The sequence below is a fragment of the Echinops telfairi genome, unplaced genomic scaffold (assembly GCF_000313985.2).
Source record: "Echinops telfairi isolate 266 unplaced genomic scaffold, ASM31398v2 ScPeMD7_7467;HRSCAF=8505_1, whole genome shotgun sequence".
In the NCBI taxonomy this organism is placed as follows: domain Eukaryota; kingdom Metazoa; phylum Chordata; class Mammalia; order Afrosoricida; family Tenrecidae; genus Echinops; species Echinops telfairi.
In genome coordinates this window covers 13,602,115-13,623,095 of record NW_022111368.1, presented here as the reverse complement: position 1 = coordinate 13,623,095, position 20,981 = coordinate 13,602,115, and the positions used below count along the sequence as shown (strand labels likewise).

The 20,981-nt window shown below is 46.2% G+C and overlaps 1 pseudogene; it reads left to right on the top strand.

Annotated features, from left to right (window-relative positions):
* The first annotated feature begins 9,329 nt into the window (after positions 1-9,329).
* The window catches only part of LOC101650226, a 158,381-nt pseudogene continuing 146,729 nt past the window's right edge, over positions 9,330-20,981 (top strand).

Here is a 20,981-nt window from a genome sequence, read left to right as displayed (position 1 = left end):
GCCCCGCAGACCTCTCTATTGGTTCCCTGGTACATGCCGGTATGTTGTATTCATGTTGTGGCACATAGGGTTGAAGCCTGGCCTCTTTCCCTCTCCTGTGGAGATATAAACAATACTCTCCCCTTGGGTAGGTTAGTGCCCTGATCTCCCTCTACCCATGTCCTTTCCTCCCCCTCTCTTTCTTTCCCTCTCTTATTTATGTATGTATCCCTGGGTTGGGTTTGGCCCCTGACATAATTGCTGGAGCTAATGCTTTCTTTCTATACAACTTGGCTCCTTCCATAAAGACCACAGTCTTGGAAACCCTATGGATTAGTTCTGTTCTATCCTATAGAGTTGTTATGAGTCAGAATTGGCTTGATGGCAATGAGTTTGCTATATGGTATTTGGCATACAACCTGCACTAATTAATTCTCAATATTTAGAATCCTTGTTATTGTGTTTTTTGACTAAATTAAAACTCTGGCTTCTTTGTTTCCTGAACCTGTGCTCCCTGCTCTCCTACAAAAGGCAATACATATCAAAACCAAGAAGCAAACTTGACCTACCTCTCAGGATAGTGTGTAGTTTAAAATCAAACTTCACATTATTTAAATTTCACTCTGGTTTTAGATGTACATATACTCAAATATTTAGTTACAAGGAAAGAAGTATGTTTCTCGATTACTCTCTGTTTAATGTGTGCCACTGGAGTGCCTTAACTGAAGATTTTCGAGAAGATATCTATTTCCAGTAGTAGTGAAAAAGGCTATTGGAGCCAACCCTTCCAATGAAAACAGCTGGATAAAATGCTAAAGAAAGTTCTTTTAAATGCATCAAAGAAGGCCACAATCACTAGACATTATTAAGCTGTTGTCAAAGAATTCTGCCACAGTGGTGAGGAGAGTCTCATGGGATTCTCCTGGGCAATGCTGTTTTGAGCTGCTGTTGGGTTTGAACTGCTCATCTTGTAGTTATCAGCCCAATTCATAAATCCTTCTGCTACCAGGACTCTGGCAACCCATTCAGTGTCTGTCAAACCACTGAAAGTCACAGCCTAGCCAATAATGACATATAATGTCAACCATCGCTCTCATCACCAACAGGCATAATCCTTCACGCTCTATCCCCACCAAGCAAATGAAATTCAAGTTGCTGCAGAACAAGAGCTACAACGGAGGAGGCTCTGTGTAAGCAGAACCAGATAAAAGCCAGTCCTTCTGTGGATTTTCACGTTCACATTGCCAGTGTAACCCCCAAACCTTCAGATACCGGAGTTAGCTTAAAGTGGCGTAGTACTGCTGATGTCTCTAGATGCCCAGGAAAAGTAATGGACCTCCTGCCAAAGGACTCATATTTCCTGGTGTCTCAATGGCATTGAGCAAGTTGAAGTCAAAGAATCAATCGTGTCGAGAAATGAGGGCTGGCACCAGGAGAAAGCAAAAGAACGGGCCCTCAAAGACTTCAGATATCGAATTCATGAGACACAGATGATAGGAGAACTGCACTTGTTTTAAGAAACAGACGACAAAGTTGAGAATACGACAGAATGGGCACTGGAAACCAATTTTTTTTCAAGTACAGAAGGAATATTTACAACGTTTGCAAAATTTGATGATACATCGAACTATTACTACTTTACCAAGCCTGCTTTCCTTCCCCAGGCACTGGTCGCTCCTGACAACATCTCCCAAGTATGTGAGATGGAGCCTCGCCTTCCTTTCCTCTAAGGCGCATTCTGGCTGTACTTGTTCCAAGAGAGATTTGTTTGTTCTTTTGGCAGTCCACGGTCCTTTCGATATTCTTCGGCAGAACCATCATTCAAAGGCATTGATTCTTCTTCCTCTTTGTTTCTAACGTTTGCATTCCAATCACCAATGCATCTTCGATTGCATATTTGATCAATTGCAAACTGGAGACATTAGTGGAATTCTTGAGGTACTTCATTGCAAGCCTTAGTGGGGGATGTATCAGGATGGGGGAGGAAACGTGCATGTCTCCAAGCAGGCGATTTGGCCAGTTGAATGGAGCAAGCTCCCATAGGGAAACGCAGTAATACTTAGGACCTAGTTTCCTTCCACCTTAGTAACCCTGACCTTGTGCTCTAGACGACGGAGACGTTAGTCTTTGTCCTTTGAAGGCTCACCACACACTTCATAGGCCACACCAGAAGGATTCGATGTGGAAACTCCCCTAAGAGAACTGGACTGTACCTCAAACACACCTATTACAGATTTAGGGAACTGACATGCTCCCTTGGACTTAAGGCCAAACCACCCGAGGGTGAGCAGAGCCAGATGACTGCTATCGCAAGGTTCTGGAACTGGTGATCATTGGACTTTGGCTCAGATCACTTGCTTTGAAGGTGCCCAGCGAATGGTAGCCGGGGGCTACCATGTATGTGCTATTTTAATGCCCTCCTTGCTTTCTTATGCCATGTGTTAGTCTGGTAGGCATTGTTCTACCTTTGTGAATGGGTGCTATTGAAAGTTTTGCCCTGTCACCCACCCCCACTGTTTGTATAAACAGTGCCCAGTCACTTAAGGTCAACTCAGACTTGCCTTGATAGCAGTGGGTTTGGGTGTTTTGACTGTCAACTTCATGGGAGCAAATTCCCAAGCCTTTCTCCCCTGGAGCCACTAGGTGGGGTTGAACTGCCAATGTGTTGGTCAGCGGCACAACAGTGCCGCCAAACCAAAACAGCCAGCCCTTTACCATGGAGCCCATTCCAGTCCATTTCCACCCGGTAAGATGCATCCTTCTCCTGGAGTGCAGGTTGAGCGCTTAACTGCTGTGCTATCAGTGTCCCTTTATTTACGCACTCTTTTTTTCGCCAGCGAGGATTCACATGCATTCAGGGAGCATGGTTTGTGTTTGGGTCGGGTCTGAACTAGGCAGCCCCCATTTGGACTAAGCTGAAGCAGGTCTGGGCCCTGCACGTGCTTCCCTGCACATCCCAAAGGTCAGCAGCAACCGGAGCCACCAGATAAGATAACCAGTGAAACCAGATGTTCTGGGTTCAAAGAAAGCCGTGAGGAGTCCCCAAGCAATTCTTGGAGTTTCCAGACCCCATATGCTGATTGCCATCATTGCCATACATTCCTCACCACCCCTTTAAAAACCCTCGCCCCCAGCTGCTGAGCACGACTTCTCTGACCTGTTGGCCTAGGTCACGGAACCTTGTCCAGGAGTTCCCCCATCCCCTAATAAAGCTATTTCTGTTTCTGCTCTCCCTTGTCATGTCAGTTATGTCCGTCTTCCTCCCTGTTCCTCAGTTCCCCTTCACATTTGGTGCCGAAACCCGGAAAGAGGTAGGGACATGGGCTCCGTGCTGTCCCAGCTCTGCTTCAGGTGGGACCCAACCCACCCCTCCTCTTCTCTCGAACCTCCAGAGCCTGTCTGAACGAGAGAACCCTGGTCAGTATATCTCTGTGTATGTTCGTTCTGTGTCGTTTGTCTTGTTTGTTGCTCTGAACACCGAGGACCAGCAAACACATATGGGAACATAGAGTCCGTGGGAGGCGAACTAGCTGAAAACCCTGAAAAGCAACCCTAATACCAAGAGGAGCTGGAAATAACTGCCTTTCCTGAAAGGGGTGCGACAATAAGGTCAGTTTCTCGTGTCCATCTTTTCTCTGTGTCTACCTTCTCTCATGTGGCCTCCAGCCTCTCTGTGCTTACCTCCTGGGATTCCTGCTGATAACAAAACTCCTAGCAGTCACTGCACCTTCTGCCTGGGCTGGAACGCAGAGGGTTGTGTCTGAGCCTTTGCTACCTGTTTGTGTGTTTTGTGTCAGCAGGCTCCGCAGTGCTTTCTCTAAAATGTTCTGCTTCCCCTTACTCTCACCCTGAACAAAGGCCTAACTAAACTCCATAAAGCCAGGCTCCCCTCCCCCTCCTCAGCTTCCATTGTGTCTCTCTGATCCAAGGTCCCTGTCTGCTGGTTAAAGCCACAGGTCTGTGCCAGGGAACCTTCCTGTTCCTGAGAGTCCAGGACTCTCCCACTGGGCCCCTAGCTCTGACCCGGACGCCTCTCAGGGTTAGCGGGCCACCTCCTGACTGACGGGTGCATACAGGGCACCAGGGGACACTCTTCTCCTCTGTCCATACCCCCTGCAGTTTGAAATACAATGGGAACTCTTCTGTCCCAACCCACTAAGGACAGTCCTTTGAGGTTCCAACTGCCAACCTTACTGAATTGGGTTTGGCTCCTGATCTACACCCTAAATGCCTGGTCTTTTTCTGTAACCAAGTTTGGCCTCAATACCAATTGGACAATGAGTCGCGCTGGCCAGAAAATAGTACTTTTGATTTTAAAGTTCCCCACAACCTCAACAATTTTTGTCAACAAACTCACAAATAATCAAAACTCCTATATGTTCAGGTCTTTTTATTTCTTCACTCCCGTCCCTCTCTACTACCTGTCGCCCTGCTCAAGGTCTCTTAGCCAAGCACTCTCTTAATCAGGCCCAGACAGTACTCCCCTTCTGTCTTTCTCTTGACCCCCTGACTCCTTATCTGCATCCCCAGTAAGGCCTCCTCCATATTCTGGGTACCCCTCACCATCACCTCCTCCACTACCCCCACAACTCCCAAAGTCTGAGGCACTGTGCCTTGGACACCCATCCCCTCCCCAAGCCAGACCCTTCAGACTCCCTGGAGTCTCTCTCTCTCTCCCCTTCCTGGCTCCCTCCTTGCTCAGCCTCCTCTGAGTCAACACTAGCAGCCTCTGACAGACCTCTCCCAGATAGGGAAGCAGAGCACAAATCCTTGGTCGCCACCCTGAGACTGGTAGGAGGGAGGAGTCAGAAAGCTCCGGGAAGTAACAACTTTAATCGCCCCACTTTTGATTTCAATATCCTCTGAAATCTTGACAATTTCTGCCAGTAAACTCACAAATAGTCTGAGATTCTGTACATCCAGGCTACCTTTCCTCTGAGCTCCTGTCCCTTTCTCTGTATTTCCTGCTCCCCCTCCCAAGTCCTCTTGACTTAAAAACATTCCTCCTCTCCTGCTTCTGGACCTCCCTCTGGGGGTCTGCCGTTTTGGACCTACCTGAACACCTTGTCTCCCCTCTCCTCCTACTCACCCCTCTCCCAATTCTGGCCACCCGGAGCCCCCATGTCCTCTTCTCCCAATCTACCTGCCTCGCTGGAGGAACTGGAGTCTGCACTCACCTGTCGGTTAGCAAGCACATGCTATCGTAGAACCCCCTTCTCCTTTGTCCACTCCGGGAAGTGGCCAGCACTGAGAGAGTGGTCTGGTTCATGTTCCCTTCTCTCTCACTGATTTATCTCAGATTGAAAAGCATTTAGGCTCCCTTATAATGACCCCACCACCTATATTAAGGCATTTCAGTATTTAACTCAAGCTTATGATTTGTCCTGGCATGATATTTTTGTCACCCTTTCCTTTACCCTAACCGCAGATAAGAGGGAACACATTTTTTTCGCTGTTCAACAGCACTCCAGCCAGGTTCATTTGACCCACCCTGATCTAGGTGGTTTTGAGACAAAAACCTGGCTAAAGTTATCAAATTAACAATCAAGCAGGTAGGGACAGACATATCTGCCATAATAAAATGCTTCAGTGTGCCCTGACTTGGTTGGCTTCCGGTCATTTCCCATATAGGAGTCAATTTTGATCATCTTAAGATCACTCAAAAGCCTGACGAGAATCCAGCCACCTTTTTAAGCTACTTAACCGATGCTTTACATTAAAAGCTTAAAAAGCGGAAGAAAGGCCCTCAAACCCTGGTCCGAGATTTAGCAAATATGGCATTTAAGCTTTTAACACGTGAAGAGCAGGCAGTCAGCCCATGATGCCTGGTTCCGGCAGAAGGTAAATTTTCAACCCAACCCTTAGTAACAGTCCTGCAGCTGGCGATTCCCCCGAGGCCCAGATGGGCAGCACGGGGCAAGGGTGTATGGGAACAACGATACCACCTGGTGCCTGCTTCAAGTGCAGAAAAGGGCACTGGTCACCAAAGTGCCTCAGGCCTAAAGCTCCAACCAAACCCTGCCCGGCGTGTGGTCAAAGCGGACACTGGAAGTCCGACCGTCTTTGGAAAAGCGACAGGCCCTTTGCGTCTCCATGCAGGGGGACTGGCCTTCCAATTCCTGACCCGCCGTTGACCCTGCTGGGATTGGCCGAAGTCTGAGGAGACCCTGACTGGACCCCTGTCACCCTCGCCAAGCCTGGGGTATTGCTCAAGGTATTGGGTGAGTAAATTTCCTTCTTACACAGAAGTTCTTTTCTGACCTGCTCTCATTTTCAGGGCAAGGCAGTCCTTCCTCAATCTCGGTCATGGATATTGATGGCAAGCCTACCTGCCCTGAGTGTACTAGCCCTTTACTCATTCCTTCCTTAAAATCCCTTTACCTGCCCCAGGTGTACTAGCCCTTTACTCATTCCTCCTTAGAATCCCTTTTTGCCCGGTACCTCTGTTGGGAAGAGACATTTAAAATTAGTTAGGAACCTCCTTACACCTTACTTCTGGTCTCACAGCACCTCTGCTCCTTCCCCTTCTTTCACCCAACCTGGAAGAACTGGCCCTCCAGAACTCATTGCTTCCCAATGTTAATCCATCATACAATGCCTCCTTTCTAACAACCTTATTACTCCTACCCACTCTCCCTACAACACTACAACCTTACCAGTAAGAAACCAAATGGTACTTATAATTTGGTCCAGGACCTGCGCCTCATTGACGAAGCTGTTATCCCCATACACCTGGTCCGGTAGCTCCCAACCCCTATACTCTCTTGTCCCACATTCTCCCTTCCACTATTCCTTTTTCACCACCCCCCTAACCCAGCTTGTCAACATTCCTTTGCCTTTACCTGAAGCCCCTCCTAAAACAGAGCTAAAGTAAACACACCCCAACTCCCTTAACTTCTCTCTCCCTCCAAGACACACTTATCTCATTCCGCTGCTATCTGTTTAAGCCTGTGCCTCACCCCCACCATTCAGAGTTCAACTCTAAGTCAAAGCTGCCTTTAACAAGCTATGACATGCCCTTCTTCACCCCCACCCCTGTGCCTACCAAACCCTGCCAAACCTTTTTTACTCTACACAGGCAAAAACAAGGTATAGTAGTCGGAGTCCTGGCTCAGCCCCTGGGGCCCACTCTATCCCCTCTAGCTTGTCTGTCTAAGCATCTTGATATGACAGTCAGAGGTCAGTAACCCTGTCTCTGGGCCCTGGCGGCAGCCACCGCCCTCACCGAAAAAGCCCTAAAGTTAACCCAGGAAAAGCCTATCCACCCACAGGCTGCAGGACCTCCTCTCACACTTAGTCCTGTCTTTGCTGTCTCCAAGCCGCTTGCAGAACATCTGCCGCATGTTTATCGAAAACCCTAACACAACTCTGTACCAGGCTCCCTCTTTAAACCCAGCAACCCTCCTGCCTCAGCTCCTAAAGCCCCCAGGCAGCTGCCCGACCCAGGCTCTCTGGTCAACCATATCCTAATCCAGATCTAACTTTGTTTATTGATGGCAGTGCTGTCATAGATGCCCAGGGGGCAAAGGCAGGCTGCATATACTGTCCTCTCACTTGACCAAGTCTGGAAAGCTGCATGCCTCCCAATAAAAACTGCTTCTCAAAAGCGAAACTTGTTGCTCTCACTTGAGCTCTCCATCTAGCTAAAGAAAAAATGGCTAATATATATTCTGATCTAATTATGCGTTCCTTATAGCTCACTGTCATGCCACCATCTGGAAGGAGCCGAGATTTTCTGACTACCAAAGGGTCCCTCATAGTAAACGGTAAATTAATAGTTAATCTCTTACAGGATCTTCAGCTGCCAGCAAAAGTAGCCATCATCCATTGCAAAAAAAATCAAATTGTTAACTTTCTTGTCTCCCTCCAAAAGCAGTTAACATCCTTAGCACGAGTCACCTTACAAAATCACCAAGCTCTTGACTTATTAATGAATCAGACATAGTTAGACAAAATGTTAAGGCACTCCGCACCATGGCACATCAGGAAACATCAGTGGAGCACCACCAGCTTCTCATGGTTTCAAAATCCTGCCATGTCCTGGGTTATGCCCCTCATCAGGCCTCTGATAATAATCTGTGTACTTTTGCTTTTAGCTCTTTGTGTGTTTAGATTCTTGCAGGAACGGATGAAAGATATCTCCAACCTGACCTTCACCCTTATAGTCCACAGCCTACTGGCCCGGCCCCCAAACCTTCCAACTCTGAATCCCCCCCTTCTTCGCCCTATCTCAGAAGGAAGTAGTGAAGACAGAAAACGTCACCCCATTACCAATATTAAAAAGTTTGGAATGTTTGGGTCAGGTCTGAACTAGGCAGCCCCCTGTTTGGACTGAGCTGAAGCAGGTCCGGGGCCCTGCACGTGCTTCCCTGCACATCCCAAAGGTCAGCAGCAGCAGCAGGCGACAGATAGGATAACTGCCAGATAAGATAACCAGTGAAACCAGATGTTCTGGGTTCAAAGAAAGCCGCGAGGAGTCGACAAGCAATTCTTGGAGTTTCCAGACCCCATGTGCTGATTGCCATCATTGCCATACATTCCTCACCATCCCTTTAAAACCCCTCGCCCCCAGCTGCTGAGCACGACTTCTCTGACCTGTTGGCCTAGGTCATGGAACCTTGTCCGGGAGCTCCCCCATCCCCTAATAAAGCTGTTTCTGTTTCTGCTCTCCCTTGTCCTGTCAGTTATGTCCGTCTTCCTCCCTGTTCCTCAGTTCCGCTTTACAGTTTGTACGCTAGGAAAACTTACGGAATTCGTCTAACAGGAAGGACAAGTTGAACACATACACAGATTGTTACTCATTTGAACACAAATGGAAAGGTGGAGGTACATTGTGTATACAGATCCAATGAGATATAGGACCGTGGTTACGACGACGCTTTGAAAGAGAATAAACCCAACAAATCAAGAATGATGTCATTGTTCCGACAACGTTGATGCAGCCAGTAAGTCTGCAGAATGTCTCAGGGATGGTCTGGAAGTGAAAACCTGTCCATTTGTTAGGGGTCGGGGGGCAAAAAAGTGAATTAAAAAAACAAACCAACAAACAATTCCAAATGAATGTAACCATACGTGTGCGGTCAATTTAAAAAGTAAATTCTAGATTTTGTGTTGGCTGGAGCGGAGTCACTCCAGGTGGGAGGCAGCGACAGTCCCCAACTCACTGAGCCCTCTTTCCAGCCAGAAGTGTTGCCAGCGGAGTGAGGCAGCGGTGACCAGGCAGGAGCGAGGGGTCTGGCCCAGTCACCTGGATAGTCATTCAAAAACTGCCTGGCTCCGAGGACCAGCCCCAGAGGACCCACTCTCCCTCTTGGGTGTTGGGGCCTGACCCCACCTCCTTCATTTCCAGGATGGGGAGCAGCAGTGGCTCCATGGCTGAATTGATGGTAGGAGAGCAATATAAACTGGTAAGGTAGATAAGATCAAGCTTTTTTATGTGGCGATCAACATCCCCAACAGCGAGGAAGTGGCAGCGAAGAGAGAGGCTGAGAAGGCCCAGCAACCCCAGTTGCCCTACGAAAGCACATTGCATGATTCTCCAAGGCGGGAGTGGCATCCCCCACACACAGAGAGGGGCACAGTCAAGAAAAAGACTACAATGTCCTCGGACCCAGCCTTGAAGACCTCTTCCATTTTGGTTCCAGAAGGTTCACAATGAAAACTTGCACTGATGTTAGCCGGCCAGATGATCAGTAGAATCGAATGAGTGCATACCAAGAATTTAATACACAGAGACATTAAACCAGATAACTTCCTACTGGGTCTTGGGCATCACAGTAATATGTGTTTAGAACCTGCAGTGGGGATGAGGAACAGAAGCATGCTTGTTAGTACTTCTCAGGACCCATCTTTCTCAGGAGTAAGCCAGTTATTCCTTATTGATTCGGGTTTGGCCAAAAAGTCCCGAGACAACAGGACCAGGCAACACATACCATACAGAGAAGATGAACGTCTCTCTAGCACACGAGCATCAGTGCACATCTTGGTAATGAGAAGAGTCGCCGAGATGGCATGGAGTCCTTAGGATGTGTTTGGATGTATGTTAATCGAGCTGGTCTGCTGTGGCAAGGAATAAAGGCTGTGACAAAGAAACAGAAATATGAAAAAATTAGTGAAAAGATGATATTGGCTCCTGTTCAAGTTTTGTGGAAAAGGGTTTCCCTGCAGAATTTGCTATGCGCCTAAACTATTGTCGTGGGCTGCGCTTTGAGAAAGCCCTGGATTACACGTATGAGGCAGCTATTCTGCAACCATTTCAGGACCCTGAACCACCAACAGGACTATGCATTTGATTGGACAACGTTAAAGCAGCAAACAGCGCAGCAGGCAGCCTCCTCCAGAGGGTCAGCAGGGCGCCTCCCACAGGTGTCTAAGCGTGAATTGAAGAACAGAAGGACAAGCAGAGCAGATGATCGGAGCAGCACCTGTTTCTCCCCAGATCTAGACATTTTAGTTCATCTGTCCACTAGCCAGCCAGTGGTGGTGGACAACCATTTACTTGGTGCAAAGAATTTAGTTTCAGTATAAACTGGCTCTGGGCAGCACTGGGGGTGCTGTGTCCTGAGCTGTAACAGTTGGAATTGTGAATATTAATTAAGATAGTGAAACATGTTTTCTGTTGCATTTTTTCAAGTGGAAAAGTTAACTAAAATGGTTGACACACAAATTGGTGGAGAAATTGTGCATATGCCCCCCCCCTTTTTTCTTAAAGTCTTTCATTTTGAACTACACTGCTTTGAGGTGTCATTTCAGAAGAATGGTGCATTAGTCCAGGTTGACTACAGAAACAAATCTGGAGACACTCATAGGTGTACAAGAAAGAGCTTTATATAAAAGAGCAATTGTATATTGAGAAAATATCACAGCCCAGTCCAGATCGAGTCCCTAAGTCTTCTATTAGCCCATATGTCTGATATAAGTCTATAAATTCCTCTTCAGACTCACAAAACATGTGCAATGACGCCGATTGCGATTGCAGGCAGATTAGAGGCCAGTGGGTGGAAAGTTTGGTGGATCCAGTGGAGGTGGAAGCATCTCAGGGTTGGCAGGCGTCTCCACATGGCTCCTCCAGCTCCTGGCCTCTGATTGCATCAGCATAGCTCTATCAGGCTTGTCATCAGGAAGACGAAGCACAGAGTGTGTGTTTCCTGCCTCCCGGGAGGAAGACAGGAGTTCCCAGAGTCTTCAGGAGAAGGCCATGCTCACACAGAGGCCTCATTGAATATGACCTGCTTGACGGCTAGACTCCACCCTGTCCTCAAGTTGACAGTAGGTTATGCCTGAACAGTCTTCAGCCAAAAGTTGTGATGGTTTTAATGCTCACAATTGTGTGTTCTTAGGGTTTTTCCATCCCTGAGGTTTGCAAGTTGTTCACGTAAAACATTCTAAAAATGGTTGACTTCTTGTCCGCAAGCCAGTTGATATGGTAGCAACCAGAGGTTCCAGTGATTGAGCACGAGAGACTCTGACTGCCTACCTGTGCTAGAATAACAGCATCTAGGGCCCTGGTTCTCCACCTTCCTCGTACCGCAACCCTTTCATACAGGTCCTCATGTTGTGGTGACCCCCAACCATAAAATTATTTTCGTTGCTACATCATAGCTGTCATTTTGCTACTGTTATGAATTGCCATGTAAATATCTGATAGGCAGGATGTATTTTCATTGTTACAAATTGAACATCATGGAAGCATAGTGATTCATCACGAAAACAACATGTAATTATAGATTGTGAAATATTTATTTCTAATGACAAATCAATGAAATTTTGGCTTGAAGCATGGTATAGCATGGGTCTTCATCTGGGTACTTGTACGTGGGCAGACCTGCCTGGAGACATAGAGGAGCGGTGTCTCGGTTCCTAAGACCATCGGAAAAATGTGTTTTCCGATGGTCTTAGGTGACCCCTGTGAAAGGGTCATTTGACCTCCCAAAGGGTCGTCACCCACAGGTTGAGAACCGCTGGTCTAAAGTGAAGACTTAAGGAAAACATAGTGATGACCAGATTATCTACAGGAATGTGCATCAACTGTATAATGTTCTTGGTAGTAAAGAAAAAAAAACACATTTTCCACAGAAAATCAGTTACCATCTCACAACTGAGCACCTATGTATGTTGCTTAGATAAATGTGATCACAGTCAACATCTACAGGACCTGGGATTTTGCTTATATTTTGAAATGGGAGCCTTTTGTTATTTTGACAGTTGGGCACCATCTGATTTCTTTTTTCTTTTTCTTTTCTAAATCATTTTATTGGGGACTCGTACAACTCTTCACAATCCATACATCCATCCATTGTGTCAAGCACATCTGTACATTTGTTGCTATCATCATTCTCAAAATATTTGCTCTCCACTTAAGCCCTTGGTATCAGTTCCTCATTTTCCCCCTCCCTCCGTGTCACCCCTCCCTCACGAACACTTGATAATTTATAAATTATTATTATTTTATCATGTCTTACACTGTCCGATGTTTCAGAAATGGGAGCTTTTTTTGTTTACAAGTTCATCAAAAACTAAAAACTGTTTCTGTGAGTTTTTTAAAACAGCTACTAAAAAATGCCTTGCTAAACTCACTATGAAATCAAGATATCGCCCCAATTTTTAATAAACTCCCTCACGTCACTTGTTAAGTATATTCCCTTGCAAATCATTTTAGATCAAGTGTTCACAACTATCTCCTATTACCCCCCCAAGATAGCCCCACCCGCAAATAAATTTTGTAAAGTTAAAAAAATATATAAAATAAAAAGTAAATTCTATTTGAAGTGTAAATTAGGCCTTGATACATGGTGTAATGGGTATCCATTGGACTGCTTAACTTGAAAGTCGGCAGCTCAAAACCACGGAGAGAAAGACGGGGCTTTCTACTGCTGTAAAGAATTGCAGTCTCAGAACTCATAGGGCCAGTTTTACCCTATTATACCAGGTCGCTATGAGTTGACATCGATTTAATGTGAGTTTGGAGGTTTTTGTTTTATCCTTTACCACCTGCCCCTCCTACTGGATCCACTTCAGAGGCCGCCTCTCGATTGCATCCCCGCATCACCGCCAAGCTCAGAGAACCCAACGCAGACCTCCTCCCTGTCTTCCCACTCCTCGGTGCCAGGCACATCTCTCTGAACGTGAGCAAGAATGTCCGATAGAAACCGCACATACAAGGATGGGGAGGGATGGGGGGCGGGCAGTTCAAAACATTTGTGGAAAAAATAGAATTAAGAGATAAGGTAATTTTTTCCATGAATTCTTGGAAGCCCCCTCCTATCGCGCCACTGTGAACTTTGGAGGGTCATTACGAATTCCTGGCAACTACTGGCTTGAAAGTCCCTGAAAGGGCACTTGTCCCCTCTCTAGTCCTCCTTCCTCTTCCAGAGCAGATGGAGTACAAGAATGTATTCAAGTTCTCAGTCGGCTTTTATTGAGAAACCTAAGCAAACCTCCCCGCCCCCACCCCCAGGGCAGTCCACAGCCAGAGAGAAGGGAGCAGCTTGGGAAGATGGGCCAAGGGAACCTTCCCTATCGGGATGCAAGCCCGTGGAGGCTGCCTGTGGACACACCCATCTCTCTGCCTGTGGACACACCCATCCAGGGCTCCCATATGCAAAAGCTCTCCTCGCTGTGCAGGGTCCTCACCCCCATTTCTGTGATCTGGCCGTAGAAGGCAGTAAGATTTTCCGAGCTGTTTTGTGTTACTTGAAAGCAGTGATTTTGTTGTTGTTGTTCATATATGTGACCTTCAGCAAATGTGTTCCCCATGGCATCTCGATGGGGTGGGGCCGGGGAAGCTGGTGCTGGCTGGAACAGGGATGCCCTAGCATAACAGCCAGTTCCTAAAATGAAGCCAACTGCCGCTGCCAGCCAGAATGGCCGAGGGCAGCCAGGGCTGCGGGTGGTAAAGAGAGGGGCCCCTTTGATTAGGCGCTGGCTTTTCTTAGATCCTTGTGTTCAAGCGAAATTGGCTGGGATTCCTGGCTTTGCTGAACTGCCTCAATAGCCCTTGAAGTTCGGGCTCAGCAGGGGGGCTACCAACTAAACAGGATGTGCAAGGGTGTGTGTTTCTGAGCCTTGGGGGAGACATCCGGGAATCTTGTGATGAGAGCCCCTCTGGATGCCCAGCAAGCCCTTAAAGCAACCCAAGTTGGGAACAGAGTCCTAAGCCTCTGGGATCTACTGCCCTTTGCTACTATTTTAATGTGGATGCAATTGTAAAATAAAGAAATCATTTTCTCTATCATAAAAAAACAAACAAAACAAAAACAAAACACAGGAAGCAGCTCAGCAGTATTTTGGGCAACCTATCCTTCCCTGCCCAAAAGAAAGGAGAGCGTGCACCAGGAAAGCACACTGTAACTCCTCTCCTCCAGCTGAGGGGCATCATGACCTAAGACAGCAGAGCAAATGGTCATCTGATTAATAAGGAGGCGCTTTGACCTTTTAGTGGGCTAGGCGCGCTCGACGTGAACATAGCTACCATGGTTTCTTAATCTCATGTATGAAGCACCAGGATGATGATGGTGTTCTAGCAGCATCTTTTCCAAGTGGCAGTGGAGGTGGTCAGCCTTATGAGACCACAGTATGCACGGAGACCTTTTTTCTGTCCATCTTCATTCCAGGCAGGCTAGAGAGGCAGATCTGCAGGGAGGGCATCTCTGAGAAAAGCAGTTGGATCACTCCCCAGGAGACGCTCTACTGACAAGTGCGAGACATCCCAGAGGAGAAGCCACATGGACCTACCCTGAGTGCTTAAGAAGCCCTGGGTGCTTAAGAAGCCACGTGGAGACTGCAGAGAACAAAGTAGAACTTCCTCTGTGGGTTTCAGAGACTAACTCTTTTTTGTTGTTGTTGACTGTAACTCTGTATGGGAGTAGAAAGTCCGGTCTTTCTCCTGAGGATCTGCTGGTGGTTGAGAACTGCTGGCCATGCGAATCTCAGCCCAACTTGTAACCACTACACTCCCAGGGCTGCTTCCCCTGCGGTTAGCACCTTGAATTCAGATATCTAGTCTACTAAACTGTGAGAAAGTACATTTTTGCTAAGACACTAGTTCTTGAAATCAACTGTAAGTCTGTTTTCTTGTAGAAAACTGTAATTTGTGCCTTCTAATTTCAGAACAAATGGAATGACCGAAGAATAGTGACAATGGGGTTCATGAGATAGAAAGATTGGAAACTTACGAGACTCAAGAAGAGTGTGAGAATTCACACAAATCATGATCTTTAGAAATCTGGGTCAGGTTTGCCAAAATTGGCGAGGAAGATGGATCAAGGATCTAAATAATAAATAACTTTCTTATTGAGGGCTCGGCATCTTTTCTGCCACTAGAAATGCATGGAAGTGATATATGTGCTAAGGAACAAGAGAGACTGGAATAATGAGCTCTTGCTTTGATCGCCTGCTACTGCAGCAGAAGTCTGGGTTGAGGAGTCCAGAAAACTAGACTCTCCTCTTAACTTTGCTTTGTTGTATCTATGTTTCCTCGGTTGGGTCAGTAAGCTTTTTCAACCTTAATGTTTTCATCAATGAGACCTGGAGGACATCCTAGCTTAGGCTGAGTTGGTTTATTTTGCCAACCTGGCCGATAAACACATGTGGGGTTAATTGAAGGGCAGAGGGTTAAATGGCTCAGTGAGCCTCGCCTTTCTAGTTCTCAGGTCTCTTGCTCTTTGATCATCAGACCAGTGTGCGGCTACCTTGCTTGTTCTTTGCCTCAGTTTGCAAGCTACACTGCCTGTGGGACACTTAACCCGTGGACTGTGTCGCTGTAATTTGAGGTTCCTTCAAGACCTGCTTCGCCACACCATTGGAATTTACATCGCTTGAGCTGGGGACTGTCGGACCCTGTCATCTGACTGACTGTTGGTGACCTGCCTTGCTGTTTGCTGCCTGTGGCCGGATAGCCTGAATTGCTCTACAGAGGACTACCTGGTGGCCATCAAGACTTGAAGGATTGCCAGCGTCTCACAACTATCTCATGGGAGTGAGTTGCACTGAGCCATTTGTACTGCTTTACAATTTAATTAACTGTTTATTTCTTATGTTGTGCATCTTTCTGTATAAATATATATAAAATTATTAGCATTCAGGTTTTGTTTCTCTAGAGAACCCTGTCTAACACATAGGCTTTCTATGAAAGGCAAGTGGGAGACATTTTGCAAGCTTAAATGGGCTACACATCTTAAAATTGAAAAGAGAGGAGATATTTTGGGCTATTTAGTGTGAATTCTCGATTCGCAGGATTCTCAATACTTAAATATTCCAGGTTTGGAGAAGAACTTAAAGGTGCCAACAATGGCATTCTGCTTGGGTCAACAATCAGTGTCCACGAAAGCAGCCATCAGGAAATTCAGACATTGCATCGGGGAAATCGGTTACAAAAGAGCTCTGTAAAGTTTTTTAGAAACAAAGGTGTTACTTGGATTGTTGAAGCACTTCTCACTCAAGCTCTGGTATTTTCAGTCCTCTCTTAGACACGTGGAGACGCTGGATGCTGGATAATGATGAGGGAGCCAGCATAATTGATCTCTGCAAGCTGCGCTGTTCTCAAAAAATAGAAAATGAACAAATCAGTCCTAGAAGAAATATAATTAGAATGCTCTGCATAAGTGACGTTAATAAGACTTTGACTTGCTGACCTTGGATGCGTCCTTAGGAAAGACTGATTTCTAGAACAGGACATTGTGTCGGGTAAAGCAGGGGACCGGTGAAAACAGAAGAAACCCTCTATGAGAAGGAATAACACAATAGACCCAAACAACCAAAGGTCATAAAGATGGCATAGGCCGGGCAGGGTTGGGATCATAAAGATGGCATAGGCCAGGCAGGGTTGGGATCATAAAGATGGCATAGGCCGGGCAGGGTTGGGATCATAAAGATGGCATAGGCCGGGCAGGGTTGGGATCATGAAGATGGCATAGGCCGGGCAGGGTTGGGATCATGAAGATGGCATAGGCCGGGCAGCCTTTTGTTGTGCTTTGTGTAAGATCACCATGTGTCAGAACGTACTTGTCAGCAGCTGCCAACAACATGGGGAACGATGGGTTTCCTGAAGAAGCTTGTCTAACTTGGGGACAAACGAATTTATGAAATGAAATGAGCTGAAATTTACCTTTTTATACGTAACCTGTGCCTTTTCTTTCTACTTCTGCTCATTGAAGTCACAGACATGCTCACCAAAAGGGCAGGAGGAGCCTTTGTCCATATGAGAGCGTTTCAATATTTGGAGATTGGCATAATAGGAATCTGTGCCCCCATTCATCTCTTCTTTAGGCTAAACTTCCGTAATCCCTGTAACTATTTCTGTAGGTGCTCTGTCAAGTATCACTTAAACAGTGGTTCTCAACCTTGCTAATGCCGTGACCCTTTAATACAGTTCCTCGTGTTGTGGTGACCTCCCCAACCATGAAATTATTTTCGTTGCTACTTCATAACTGTAATTTTGCTACTGCTATGAATCATCAGGTAGATATCTGATATCCAGGATGTATTTTCATTGTTACAAATTGAACATCATGAAGCATCGTGATCAATCACAAAAACAATATGTCATTATAGATTGCGAAATATTTATTTCTAATGACAAATCAATGAGATTTTATCTGGAAGCATGGTGTAGCATGGGTAACAGTCTTCACGGTGGGTACTCGTATGTGGGCGTATCTGCATGTGGGCGGACCCGCCTGGAGACGGATAGAGGAGTGATGTCTCGGTTTCTAAGACCATCGGAAATATGTGTTTTCCGATGGTCTTAGGTGACCCCTGTGAAAGGGTCGTGACCCACAGGTTGAGAACCGCTGCCTTAGAATGTTATTGCTGCTGCTGTTCAGGACTGTGGAGTTGGTTTCAGCTCCTAGAAGTCTTATGTACAAGAGGGCACAGTGGTGCCTGTCGTCTGTCCGCCTCACAATGGCTTCCGTGTTTGAACTGATTGTTGCACCACTATGCCACGCCATCTCATTGAGGCTCTTCCTCTTCTTCACGGCCCCTCTCTCTACTTTAGCAAGCATGATGTTCTTTTCCAGGGACTGCTGCCTTGATCACATGTCCAAAGGATGTCAGATCAAGTCTGACCATTCTTCCTTCTACGAAGCATTCTGGGGTATGTCTTCCAGGACAGATTTGTGCGTTCTTCTGGCAGCCCATGGTCTATTCATATGTTTTCACAAACACTATAATTCAAAGACATGAAGTCTCCTGTGGTCATTGTCCAACTTCCCTTGTGCGTGAGGAAATAGAAAGTTCTATGACTTGGGTCAGGGGCACCTTCGTCCTTAAGATGACGTCTTTGACCTCTAACACTTTAAAGAGGTCTTTTGCAGAAGACTTGCCCAACACAATATCTCATTTGATTCCTTGGCTGCTGCTTCTGTGGGTGTCGATTTTGGATCCAAGTAAAATGAAATCCTTGATATCATCCATTTCTCTCCACGTATCGCGATGTTGCTTATCGGTCCAATGGTGAAGAATTTTGTTTTCTTTACGTTGAAGTGCAATCTATACTGAAGGCCAAGGTCTCTGATCTTCAACAATGAGTGCTTCGGTCCTTGTTAGCTTTCAGTAAGAAAGACTGTGTCATTTGCAAACCAGAGCTTGTTAATGAGCCTTCCTCCAACGTGGAAGCTGCATTCTTCTTCACACAGTCCAGCTTCTCAGGTTACTTGCTCAGCATGAAGCGTGAAGACGCAGGGTGAAAGGATACAGCCTTAATGCAAACCTTTCCTGATTTTAGACCACGCAATATCCTTTGGCTCAGTTTGAAAGAACCCCAGGTTCCATAGGAGCACAAGTAAGTGTGATAGAATTCCTATTTCCCCCCAATATTACCCATAATTTGTTACGTTCCACATTGACTGAGTCTCTGTGTAGTCAATAAAACATAGGTAAGCATCTTCCTGAGAGTCTCAATATTTTTTTCGGCCGTGATCCCTCTGACATCAGCAATGAGCTCCGTCACGTCCTCTTCTGAATTCAGCTTGAATAGCTGGCAGTTCCCTGTTGGTGTGATGCTGCAACTGGTTTTTATTTATCTTCAGCAGAATTTTACTTGTGTGCGATATTAATGATATTGCTGGCGAATGTCTGAATTCTGTTGGAATGGGTGCGAATACGTCTCACTGAGTCAAATGGCCGGGTAGCGGTCTTTCAAATTTCTTGGGAAAGGCGAGTGAGCACCTGCAGAGCTGCACATCACTTAGAATAGTCGTTGACAAGCAGGAGTGGGGATAGCAAGGAGAGAGCCTAAAGTATATACTAGAGTCTTAGGAAGGTCTAGCTTCTCTACCCAAAAGAGACGGATGCACACTCTTCACTGTTTGCCCCGAGAACTCTCTCCCCTATGTCTCTTCTCTCTCTGCCATCTGTAATTCACCCTGGCCAGCCATACAGTGGATACGTTTCTCAATATAGAAGAAGGAGAAAAGTGGTTGAGCAGACTGAATGATTGGCATGTTACTACTAGTTCTATTTCATTTTTTCCAATAAGTCCGATTGCAATTTTCCAATTTGCTTGCTGAAAGTTGAAAAAGACTTAAAGTACTCTTAGTTGAAGATCAAAACAGTCTTCAGCACAGATTACACCTCAATATAAAAAAAATTCTCAAAATTGGACCAATATTCAACATCATGATACCTGGAGAAGGATTGAAGCTGTCAAGGATTTCATGTCAAAGGTTGGTGTCACCGATGAGGTAACCCAGGATTTGGGCTTGTGAACTTCTGTTCCTGGGAATGTCCTCAAATCTAGGGAAGGACCCGTTTTCTTCCAACTACATTCTTATTATAAATGAATGCTATAAACACTTTTTGGGGTTAACTGCCCATCTCACATGACCCCCCTCACCACGTAGTCCTGTGCCTAGCTACCAACTTCTTACTATGTGGTTTGGCCTCTACCCCCACTTGTCTCCTTGGCTGGGGCCCCAGTTAATTGGGTCAATAACATTATCTCATGAGAAATGTAAATTGGCATTTAAATTCAGCTGCTCAGTTAAAGTCAGCAGTTCAAAACCACCAACCGTTTCTCAGAAGAAAATAAGGATTCTCTGTTTCTCACAGCCCTCCACACAATGACTGGCTCCAGCATCAACGTACAATAAAGGAGAGAGAGAGAGAAGCAGAGATGTGACACCCAGTTGGATCGATGAGCTCCTCAAGGCTTTCTTGGTACTAGTTTTAGACTTGCAAGAAGTCCAGTTTCCCTTGGATCTATGACATATTTAAAGACGAGGTAATCTCATATTCCACCCAAATGATAAGGACAGCCATTACAAGATCTCTGTTGATTCCAAACTTCTGAAGCACCTGTGTTGTTGCTAATTCATGTAAACTTTTCTTCCAGAATGGCATCAAGAAGAGCTCCGGCTCACTGTGCACCAGGCTCTGTGGGGCACGCATTCAGTGCACCATCTCATGGATGTGTCACCACCACTCTGTGAGGTGGTCGATCCCACCGGGCTTCTCCTGTAGGCCCAGAGAGATCACTCTGGTGGAAGAGGTTCCTCTTGTGGAGACACGGCGGAACTGCCATGCAGACAGACACAAGCCCAGGCTTATTGTATCTGTTGCTGGCTGAGTTCATGTTTATGCTCACGATCATTTGTCCTCTGTTGTTATTTCAGAAGACACCCATCCTCTTGAGAGAACATAGATGCCCTTGGACGTCCCTGGAAATCAATCACAGGACCATTTCTCAGGTAGCAGACAATAAGCTATCATCTACTGCTTTGAGTTTAAGACAACCTGTGCCCACAGTGCAGAGTAATGGCATTGGAGCACAAAGGTATGGGCCCTTGTCTTTCTCTTGTATCATTTTTTTTTCTCCTTAAGAAATAAACGAGAAATTACATTCCTTGTCACAGGGATGTATGTCACGAAATCATCTTAGTTGCCTCTCTGTCCCCTGGAAGGCATTCCATGGATTCCCACCTGGACAGGGAAATATCGCCCACAAAGCACAACAAACTAAAATGTAACTGAATAAATGGGTGCTGATTTCAAAACTTCATCTT